Source organism: Arachis ipaensis, chromosome B3 (assembly GCF_059453495.1).
Source record: "Arachis ipaensis isolate K30076 ecotype BB chromosome B3, ASM5945349v1, whole genome shotgun sequence".
In the NCBI taxonomy this organism is placed as follows: Eukaryota; Viridiplantae; Streptophyta; class Magnoliopsida; order Fabales; family Fabaceae; genus Arachis; species Arachis ipaensis.
The window spans coordinates 117,826,983-117,839,162 of NC_142438.1; positions in this window are offsets into that span (position 1 = coordinate 117,826,983).

The window sequence follows — 12,180 nt, forward strand, 5'->3', positions numbered from 1 at the left end:
TTGATTATGTCACTTTAGATGGTTCGGCCGGTCGGCTCTCTAGGTCACTATCAGAGGGCATTGATTTTTTTCCTTTTGTGCCTTTCATTGTACTTGAAGCTCCTCCTCCCTTAATGATTGAGACCTTATTCTCTACAGCTTCATTTGTTAGATCAACTTTAAAATATTCAAAAATACCGGCAAAAAACATACCGTAGGGTAAATTTGCCTTTTTGATACTTTTGACAGATTCTCACATATGCCTTATCATAAGGTATGCAAAAGAAATTGGAGAGGAAGTAACAATAGCAAAAAGTACAAGAGAGTCAGAAACAGTTATTCTGTTATGTGAACCACTTTGTGGAGTCAAAATATGGGTAATGATTCTGTGCAGCAAAGAGTTTGTGGGACCGAGGGTCTTGTGAATGGGGATGGAGCCATCCAAGCCAGACAAGTTCTCACAGATGTGTTGTAGGGAAATCTTGTATGTGACTCCAACCTGAGAGTCCCATTTTTCAGTCATGTATGTTCTTTGTCCCTCATCTGTGTAGCCTAGGGCAGCGCTGATTGTCTCCGAGTTCAGAGTCATGTATACCCTCTTTACGTAGGAATGAATGGTACCATTGATTAGCCTCATATTAGCATAAAATTCGCGTACCAATCCAGGATAAACGGGTTTCTGAATATGGAGCAAAGGAGTCCATTTTAGATTCTTAAACAGAGGAGAGAAGTTGATTCCTTTGGCTGCCAGTGAGTCCAAATTCACAAGGTGTGTGACACATAAGTGACGTTTCTCCAATACTTCCTTGTGGAACTTATAGGAGGCACACGAATTGAACCTAGCAGGATCAAAGTGTGAATGAGGCTTGTTGAATTTATTTTTGAATTCCAATGATTCCAGATTGGCTAGTTCCCTCGTGTCCTGTAACACAAAGCTTTTGGACTTCTATAAACTTCGTCCAGGGGTTACCTTCTTTGGTGGTGAGGGAGGTGGAGAGGTGTGAGATTCTTCTTCCTCTTCAACTACGGGTTCCTTCTTCTTTCTTGATGAAGTTTTCGTTGCAATCACCTTTCTCCTTATGGTGTCTGTTTGCTTGGATGATGGTGAGAGAAAAGGTGAAGAAGTAGAATGAATGTGTATATGAGTGTGGGTTTGAGGGGTTGAGGATTTTTTGGAGAGAAGAATGCGTTCACTTTTTCTTGGAGCAGTTTTTTTTTCATAATATTAAAAATGGAGAAGTGGAGAGGGGAAGGTGAAGGGAGAACCGAAGTGAGTAGAGAGATGTGGGAGGTTAGGGAAGCATTAAATGCTAATTGGAGAGAGAAGTGGAGTAGTTAATACCCATTAAGGCGCGGTTATTAACCAGGGGGAAGTTTCCTTTTTGAAATTAAAACTGAAGGTTGGTTCCTAGAATCAAGGGATGAGGGAAAAGAAAAGATTTGATTTGACAAATTACTTCTTCCAACAAGATTTGATAAGACAACTTTAAAAATGTGGTTAACACAAAGAGAAACTCAAAACGGGTCAGAGTAAGGTCAAAGTGATTTGGTGGGACCTAATTAACATTAGTTCAGTCTCCCCCTGAGTCATGGCCCGTTCCTCATGTCCTGAAAAATGTCTCCTGCCTTCCTACGAGATAAAACCAAACAGAATAAAAAATTTCACAAATTATCAATAGAACTTAATTCTATCATTCCCAAACTTTTTCTCAAAGAGCAGAATCTCTCTTCACACAAGGGTTTAGTAAAAATGTCTGCAAGTTGATCTTCAGAGTTTACAAATTGAATATCAATATTTCCCTTTTGCACATGTTCTCTAATAAAATGATATTTAATTTCAATGTACTTTGTTCTTGAGTGCAGAACAGGATTTTTAGAAATGTTTATAGCACTCATATTGTCACAGAACAAGGGCATACTATTAATTTTTAATTTGTAATCTTCCAATTGAGTTTTCAACCAAATTAATTGTGAACAACATGCAGATGCAGAAATATATTCAGCTTCGGCTGTGGATAGAGCTACGGTGGCTTGTTTTTTGCTTGACCATATGTTGAGGGAGCTTCCAAAGAAGCAACACATGCCGAATGTACTTCTTCTATCCATTCTATCTCCCACATAATCTGCATCACAAAATCCTACTGCACAAAAATCGTCAGATTTTGGATACCATAAGTCATAATCACTAGTTCCCTTAATGTATCTAATGATGCGTTTAACGGCCGAAAGATGGAATTCTTTTGGGTGAGATTGAAATCTTGAACATACACCCACACTTTGAACTATATCCGGTCTAGAGGAGGTAAGGTACATGAGAGATCCTATCATTCCTCTATACCTTGTTTCATCCACATCTTTGTCATCATCATCCTTTTCAAGTTTAGTGTTTGGATGCATTGGTGTTCCCATTGGTTTGGAATTTTCTAGGCCAAATTTTTTGATTAATTCTTTAGCATACTTTCCTTGGTGAATAAAGGTGCCACTAGGAGTTTGTTTAATTTGGAGACCAAGAAAGAATGTTAGCTCTCCCATTAAACTCATTTCAAACTCACTAGTCATAAGTTTTCCAAACTCTTCACACAAGGACACATTGGCCGATCCAAACACAATGTCATCCACATAAACTTGAACTAGGAGAATGTCATCATTAGATGCTTTAATAAATAAAGTAGTGTCGGTGGTACCCCTTTGAAATTGATTTTCCAACAAGAAGGCACTAAGCCTTTCATACCAAGCTCTTGGAGCTTGTCTAAGGCCATAAAGAGCCTTAGAAAGTTTGAACACATGGTTTGGAAATTCTTTATCTTCAAAACCGGGGAATTGTGACACAAACACTTCTCTATCAATAAAGCCATTAAGGAAAGCACATTTGACATCCATTTGAAACATTTTAAAACCCTTATGGGCAGCATAGGCAAGAAGCAACCTAATTGCTTCCATTCTAGCTACTGGAGCAAAAGACTCATCAAAATCTATACCCTCTTCTTGATCGTAACCTTGGGCCACTAATCTAGCCTTGTTATGAACAACTTTTTCATCCTCACCTAGTTTATTTTTGAAAACCCACTTAGTACCCGTTACCTTCTTACCATCCGGATGAGGTACTAATGTCCAAACCTCATTCTTGTCGAATTGAGCAAGTTCTTCTTGCATGGCTTTAACCCATGATAGATCTTCAAGAGCTTGCTTTACATTGTTGGGTTCCATTTGTGACAAGAGAGCAAAATTGCTTGATTCGGATTGCCTTTTGGTTGAGGATCTTGTTGTCACACCTTGTGAGGGATCACCAATGATAAAGTCGTGAGGATAACCCCTCATGGACTTCCATTCTCTTGGTTTTTGGAGTGAAGTTGAACCTTGTTGAGCTTCATCACGCTGGTTTGTTCCAGATTCTCTTGCTGGCTCAGGAGACAAAACAGAAATGTCTCCTCCATCTTGACGAGACAAAACTGGACGGACAGATTCTTCATTTTGAACAGATTTGAGATTTTCTTCACTTGTTTCCTTGTTGGCAGCATCTTCACAATCTGAATCATTTTTTATCACAGTACTAGGAATTAAATTAAAATCACAAAAAGTTACATGTATGGATTCCTCTATAGTTCTATGTTCTTTGAGGTAAATCCTATAGGCCTTGCTAGTGGTGGAGTATCCAACAAACATTCCTTCATAGGATTTTGGATCAAATTTACCAAGGTTTTCTTTATTGTTAAGTACAAAGCATTTGCATCCAAAGACATTGAAATACTTAAGATTTGGAGGGGTTCCTTTCCATAGCTCATAAGGAGTTTTCTTCAACCCTTTTCTATTAATGGTCCTATTCAAAATATAACAAGCTGTATTTACAGTTTCTGCCCATAGAAATTTTGGAATCTCATTTTCACATAACATGGCCCTAGTCATCTCTTGAAGGCTTCTATTCCTTCTCTCAACCACCCCATTTTGTTGAGGGGTTCTAGGGTATGAAAAGTTATGGGCAATTCCAAAATCATCACAGAATTTTTCAAAATCTTGATTTTCAAATTCTTTTCCGTGATCACTTCTCAAATGGGCAACTTTTAAATCTTTTTCATTTTGAATTCTTTTTCAAACGGTTGAAAAAGCATGAAAAGTATCATTTTTATGAGCAAGAAAAAGTACCCAACCAAATCTAGAGTAATCATCCACTACCACTAGACCATAGTGTTTACCTCCTAAACTTTGAGTTCTTATTGGACCAAAAAGATCAATGTGTAACATCTCTAATGGCCTCTTGGTTGAAATTCCATCTTTTGGCTTAAAAGAAGATTTTACTTGTTTGCCTAATTGACAAGCATCACAAGTAAGATCCTTATCAAATTTAATATTTAGAATTCTTCTAACTAAGTTTTTCTTAACTAGCTTAAAAATTTGGTACATGCTTGCATGACCCAATTTCTTATGCCATAGCCATTTTTCATATTCAAGAGAAGTAAAACATGTCACTTTTTGTTCTTTCAAGTCCTTAAGAGTCAATCCATACACATTATTGCACCTTTTAGCCTCAAACAAAATATCCCCAGATTTTTCACATACAACTAAGCACATAAACTTTCTAAAAATAACTTCATATCCTAGATCACACAATTGGCTTACACTAAGTAAATTATGTTTCAAACCATTTACAAGGAGAACATCATTTATACAAGATGAAAAGCTTTTACCAACTTTTCCAATGGCTACTATCTTTCCTTTACCATCATCACCGAAAGTGACAAATCCTCCATCATACTCATCAAGCTTTATGAAGAAGGTTGTCTTTCCAGTCATATGCCTAGAGCATCCGCTGTCCATGTACCACATGTTGTCCTTCCTTTTGGATGATAGGCATACTACAAAATAAGCTCAAGTGATATTAGGTACCCAAATTTTCTTGGATCCTTTTACGTTAAACCATCTCTTCTGTCCTAAACCATTATAGTCAAAAACAACTTTGCAAACTTTGTCACCAATCATTCTTTCACCAAAGAATCATTGAATGGGAAAGTGGCCATTTCGGTTACATAGTCTACAAAACCTTGGATTTGCTGTTTTGTTAAAGCTTGCTGGGTTTTGAAACCTTGTATCATTAGAAGATGAAGCAATATTTTCAAAATAAGGTTTCTCAATAGATTTAAAGAAGCCCAAGCCAGCTTTATCATAAAGAGGTTTTTGACTAGCCAAGATTTGATTTAGATTTTCAGAACTTTGAGTGAACTTGGCTAAGTCTTCTTTAAGTCTTTTGACCTCTTTAAGCAACTCTTCATTTTCTTTAAAACAATTTATATATGCAACAACAGAATGATCACTTTCACAGCTCTTAAGTTTGGCTTTTAACTGCTTATTTTCTTCAACAAGATCAACAATAGTTTCAGCCTCCCATAATTTATCTTTGAGAAAACCATTTTCTGCTTTAAGAATGGTGATTTGTTGTTCAAGATCTTGGTTATCAAGCAAGAAACATCTAATTTTTTCAGAAAGGTGGTCTATCATAAGATGAAGAGCTTCAGTGTTAGGGTTATGAATGACTACCTGTTCAATGTGGTCTGCCATAAGACATGGTTGAGACTTGATTTCGGATTCTTCATCATCTTCTGAATCGTTTTCCAAGTCCTCCCAAGAGGCCATCAGACCTTTCTTCTTTCCCCTTTTCGGCTTCTCTTCTTTCTTCAACTTAGGGCAATCTAATTTGAAATGCCCAGTTTCTTTCAATTGTAACATATCACCTTGCTGAGATCTTTCTTTTGTTTCCTAGAGCTGCTTTCCTTGCTTCTCTCCTTGAACTTCAACATTTTCCTGAATTTTTTGGCAATCAATACAAATTCATTTTCAGAGGAATTATCACTGGATTCATCATCCAGGGGGTTAGTAACAGATGTAAAAGCAATTCCTTTCTTTTTTTGAATCTTTTTTCAAATAAGTGTTTTCAAATGCAAGTAGATTTCCTCTCAAGTCATCATATGTCATGGAATCTAGACCACTACTCTCAGATATTATCAATGCTTTTATTTCCCACTCTTTTGTAAGACATCTTAGAACTCTCCTCACAAGTACAGAATCAGGATACGTTATTCCCATAGCATCCAAGCCAACAATGATAATGTTGAATCTTTCGAACATTTCATCTATTGATTCTCCTTCCTTCATTGAGAACATTTTATATTCTCTGTTCAGCATGTCTATCCTGGTCTTCTTTACTATGGTGGTTCCTTCATGAGTGATTTGAAGTTTGTCCCAAATTTTCTTTGCCGTTGTGCATCGTGATACCCGTCGGTACTCCTCGAAGCTGATAGCACAGTTGAGCAAGTTGACAGCCTTGGCGTTGAGCTCCACCGTCTTTCTGTCTTCTTCGGTCCAGCTTGCTTTGGGTTTAAGAGAAACTACTCCTTCACCACTTGTGGTAGTTGGAAATTGAGGACCCTCCAAGATAATCTTCCAGAGTCTGTAGTCTACTAATTGCACAAAGATCTTCATCCTCTCCTTCCAATAGGTATAGTTTTTCCCATTGAAAAGAGGAGGTATGTTGCTTGACTGTTCTTCTGTCAGGTTGTAAGACACCAGGTTTGAGCCACTGTTTTCTGCCATCTGGATCTTTACTCCAAGCTGCAAAGCTTGATCTCTTTGAGACCAAGATCTGATACCAATTGATGGTTTTCAGTGGCTAGAGAAGGGGAGGTTGAATCTTAGCCCCTTTTTGCTTATTAAAACTTGCTGGTCCTTGAAAAAACTTCTGGAGACCTTTTGATTTTTGTCTCATATCCAGCCACGAGACTTTTTCTTTTTATCTCGTTACCCGGCACGAGATATTTTTGGTTTTATCTCCTATGCAGCAAAAACAGAAATGGAGTAGAAGAAAGAGAGAGAATCACACCAAGATATATCTTGGTTCAGCTGCCAAGTGCAATGCAGCCTACATCCAGTCACCATCACAATAATGATGGAATTTCACTATAATCATCCTTGATTACAAGCACCAATTCTCCCTAGGAACTACCCTTCCTATCCGGGACAAGTCCAGAATCTAAACTCCAATCCTGAACTTGACTTGGTCACAGCCAAGCTTTCAACTGCAAAGTGCTAACCTAACTTGCAAGGGGATTCCCACAGAATCATGAAACACAACACAGATGTACAAAGGACCTCTAAGGACATCTATGGCTTTTTCTTTTAATTTTGCACTCTCTGCCTTTTTCCGCTCTATGGCTTTTTCTTACAAACCTCACTGTTTGCCTTTTTCCATGAGACTCAAGACAGACAAAATTAAACAGAAAAATTATAAAATGAAGAACATTGAAGGAGAAGAACTTCTGTTAGCTTAGGTAGCTATGAGAACTCTGTGCCTTGCACTCTCACTCCTTGCTTCAAATCCTGGCTGTTCTCCCTTATATATATAGGGGAAAGCCTCCATGGTTGAAACCAAATGAACCAAGCTAAACTCCTTCTTCTTCATGCAAAAGCGGTTCGGCCAGAGAAAGAGGAGAGATAACCGAATGCTTAGAACTAACATACAATTACCTCTGAGTCTTCTCTTTACACCAAGCTTCATCAATCTGATCCATCCAACTTGACTTGCTCTCCAAGAAGGACTCCTAGCCCTTGATGCTTCTTGATGTATGACAGCTCCTCATGCTCCACTTCTGCTTCCTTCCTCACGTAGCCACCCTAGCTACCTTCTGTGCTGAGTGAACACAAAAGCAGAGACGAGCCATCCCTCTGATATCATCTTTTTTTGACCGAAATCTTTTTCATCCATTTTTGGTATGGAGAATCTGTGATCTTTTCACCAAATCTTACCTCCTTTGGTGAAAATCTCAGCCACAACATACTTTTTGTTTTCTTTTTCTTACCGTCATTACAATGGTCTTGTTGCTTGCTTCTTCTTCTCTACGGTAGCTTGCCATAGCTTCCATGGTTTCCTCTGTGATATAACCGAATAGAGAAGAGAGATGAGAGAGAAGAAAGAGAAGGAAGAAAAGTATTCAATGGAATTGAACAAATTAATTAAACTAAATTAATTTCCTTCCCTTTTTGCTTTAGGTAGCGTGCAGCATTGATGATCACCATCAAATCAATTTCTCTCTCATGATTCCAATGCATTAATGATAATTGAATTAAATTTGGAATCCATCACATAAGAGAGATCCGTTGGAAGCAAGAAGCTTTTGCTTCTTTTCTTCATTTCGGACCAAACAAGCTAGTGTCTAGCAAAATTGAATTTGGGCTCATAGTAATAATCCAATCTGGCCCAACATTATAGTAATAATCCAGCCACTCATCATATATACTTGCATCAAAGCTGATGGAATAACCAATTAGGCTGATGTCATAATTTCTGGCTCATATAACATAACCCTGATTTCAGCCACCATAATCACAACAATTTAATACCAAGGCTGAATATATTTTTGATACAATCTGGGCTTATATAGTTTTCTTTTCTTTTTCGGCCCAAATGCAAAAACCTGCATAGCAAAATTATTTTAATCAACATATATGAATTAAAATCAAATTAATAATTTTGCAATTAATCATATTAATAGTGTTTGATCATCACTAATTTAATTTGGAGTTTTCCAAACTCATCAAAAATAAAACAATTTTTTTTCATATATAATTTTTTACTGTGATATTGAATTCTTGTGAATTTTTTCCTATGCAAATCCAATAATATTCACAAGTATTTCATGATAAATTCAAAAAATCCTGCAACCATATCAATAGTAAATACACACAGTAACTCTAGTCCTAATTAATCATTTGTACATATATTTACCCTGCTATTCAGTATAGGTAACTTTTTAAAAAGATGCACCCATTTTTTGTTTAAATCCAATAACATCCATCTGTATTTCATGATAGCATCCATAAAATTCTGGAATCAAATTAACAAACAACACACACACACACTAACTCTAATTCCAAGTTATGGCTTATAGTTTCGTTTAGCTTTCTTAGCCCGTTCCGCCCTTCGAAGCAGTGATCTTATCTTTGAATTCGTCCAAGGATCTTCAATCTTTTTCTTCTTTCTCCTATCCTCCACAAGTCGACATGGCACATTGAGTACACCCTCTACCACACTTTTAGAGACGTTTTCTTTGCAAATTAGTATGTCAGTTACAATTTCCTTCCGAATTTGTTGCAGTTGGGCCTGTGATAACAAACATATGTATATGTGTTTGGTATAAAATACATTAAAGAAGCAAATATAAATCCATCCATTATAAGTAGAATTCATCCAAAAAGAGTTATATATTAATTATTAAATACACAAATAAGCATCGACATATGTTTTGGATTACAATAACCGTCATCCAAATAGGCATGTTCAGTTCATCAGCTCTTTGGATCCTGCACTTCCATCCATTTTATGACATATACGACATAGTCCCACCTATACAACACAAACAACAAAGAGTCGTGTCAGTATATTAAAATATTGCTTCGATTGATTTTTTAACCCTTTTTTGTTTTGATCTCTAGACCACTTACCCATTTGGCTGTTTTGGGAGCATTGTTTTATAGCAACACTCGTAGCCCTCATCTATGAATACTACACTCTAGTCTATAGTTGTAGCTAACTCTTGGAGAAGAAAACCTTACGACAAGCCAGATAGAAAAATTTGGGAGGAAAATAAAAAAAAAAAACATACAACAAAGGTAACAACTAACACCCGTAAAAATATGCATCATCAAATATATTCTCACTTACTACATATTTATCTATTTTCTCTCGCCGCTCCGAGTGTGGGCCATTGTGCATGGAGTCTAACACCCATAGGTAATTAGTATGTCGGTGGAGCACATATAGCCACCAGTGATCATCTTGACACACTGGAACAAACCACTTCATCGTTGAATAAAACATGTTAGCGTACAGGTTTTTTTCCGCATTCTTGTAATGAAAAATAGATTTTGTGTATAGATGATAAGTAAGTACGTGAATTACTTACATATTTAACTAGTTTTGCCTTCCCCGCATCAAACCAATGTCTGCTGCCCATGAAGCCACTAAGAACAGGGACAAATCCAGTCTCCGTGCCCGCACATCGTTCAATATTATCATTAGTCAATATTAGAGCCTGCAAACCCATTTTGGATTAGTTAAACACCTAAGGAAATAATTAAGAGTGATAACTCAAAAGTATAGATTTCATATATATTCAAAAGTATCCTTCACCGAGGCAATTATGGGTATTAATTAATATTAAGTGGGTAAGGATATATTGCACTAACCATTAGTCTCGGTGGAATACAATAAAAATCCGTGCAAAACCTTGCGTTGCTCGAAGCATTAAACATGGCACAATCGTAATCAATCACCTAAATAGAATAAACGCATTGCATTTAATAGCACTTTAATGCAGAATACATACTCACCAATTGATTACGATTTTTTGTTCGGTCTTACCATTTCACTTACTCCTTTACGCCATCCCAATGATTACCAGTCTGCTCGCTGCAGCTGAACATCATCTCCATTGCAAATTCATGCGAGCGTGGCATTCTGTGCAGCCCTACGATCTGTCACCCACTTGTATATCCTGTTCATGTCATCACTTGTAGGCCTTGCAACACTCCCAAATGGCATTGGTGTGTTCATCACATCTTCTGATTTTCTTATATTTTCTGGTACTTCAGGTTCTGGAGTCGCATTTCGTTCGTTTGTTACCGGAGATCTGGGTGATGAGTCTGGTATGTGCATCTGATTGATGCCAAGCGAGAATGATGGGATTGAAAAGTCAACCTGAATTGGGTTCTCTGATGCAAGATACACTACCATTGCAAGTTCTCAAGAATTCCTGCACATTTATTAACAATTAAGTGCTCTTAAGTGAGTGCCTATTGCAAGTTCTCGTGCAATTCTTTAACACTTTAGTTTAGTAGGAAGCATGCATTTCCAAAAAGGGTGTTAGCGCGAACTAAAGTAAAGAAGGTCATGTAACCAACATAAAATTAGATAGATAACATCTATTGTTGATTAAATATTCCACCTGAAAAGCAGGAAAGAGTCAGAAATAAAAAGTCATGCACCTACTATAATTATTAATACTTCGTATTATGGTTAAATTCAACTAACTTGTCTTTTTCTGAAGGTCATTCATCAATGTTATCATATGTTTCATTTCCAATAGGTGTGTCAGGCATTGTCTCATCCCCTGTGGGTGTTTCAGTACATGTCTTATTCATACACACAGTATTTTTCCCAATGCACCCGTTTTGGGACTCTTGACTGTAGTTTTTGTTTAAATAAATTGGAGTTTGAGCAGTTATATGTGATAATAATAAAAGACACCTTACACAAATCTAATCCAATCAAATAAATCTAGTACGCTTAAATGTATAAATGATTTTAATTTCAAAGTTTACCCAAAGCTTCTTCATGCAGAGTAAAATAAGAATGGATAGTAACATCTGCAATTCCAACCAATTAGCAATCATAAGGCCACACAAATAACATCAGGTGTCAGGCATACATAACATTTGAATTAAAATGACAAATATTAGCTATTCGAACTCCTATTCAAAGTAAATCTACAAGTTATAGCATTAATATCACACTTCTAAAATTAGACAAAAAATTAATTATAGTTGCTATCCTTCTCAACTAAGCTCAATATTATATGTAGGTAACGTATATTAAAATTACTCTATAGATGGTAAAACTTTATATACAAATTTAATAATTAATTATGTTAACGTAGATGCCCAAATAAAAAAAATATACTAGTATACTACTAAAAAGAGGCAGGTTAGAACATTATTATACTATAACTGAAAAATTATTAACTTGCCTTTTCTCTGAAGGCCCTTCATCAACATTATCATCTGTTGTATTTCCAATAGGCCTGTCGGCCATTGTCTCATCCCCTGTGGGCGTTTTCGTACATGTCTTGTTCATACACACTATACCCCCACCCCCAATGCATCCATTTTGTGACTCTTAACTGCAATTTCTGTTTAAATAAATTGGAGGTTGAACAACTATAAGTGATAATAAAAAAGTCACCTAACACAAATATAATCTGATCAAGTAAATCTAGTACGCTCAAATATATAAATGAGTTTAATTCAAAAGTTTACCCAAGGCTGCTTCGTGCAGAGTAAAGTAAAGAATGGACAATAACATCCGCAATTCCAATCAGTTAACATCCATAAGACCACACGGATAATATCAGGTGTCAGGCATACATAACATTCGAACTA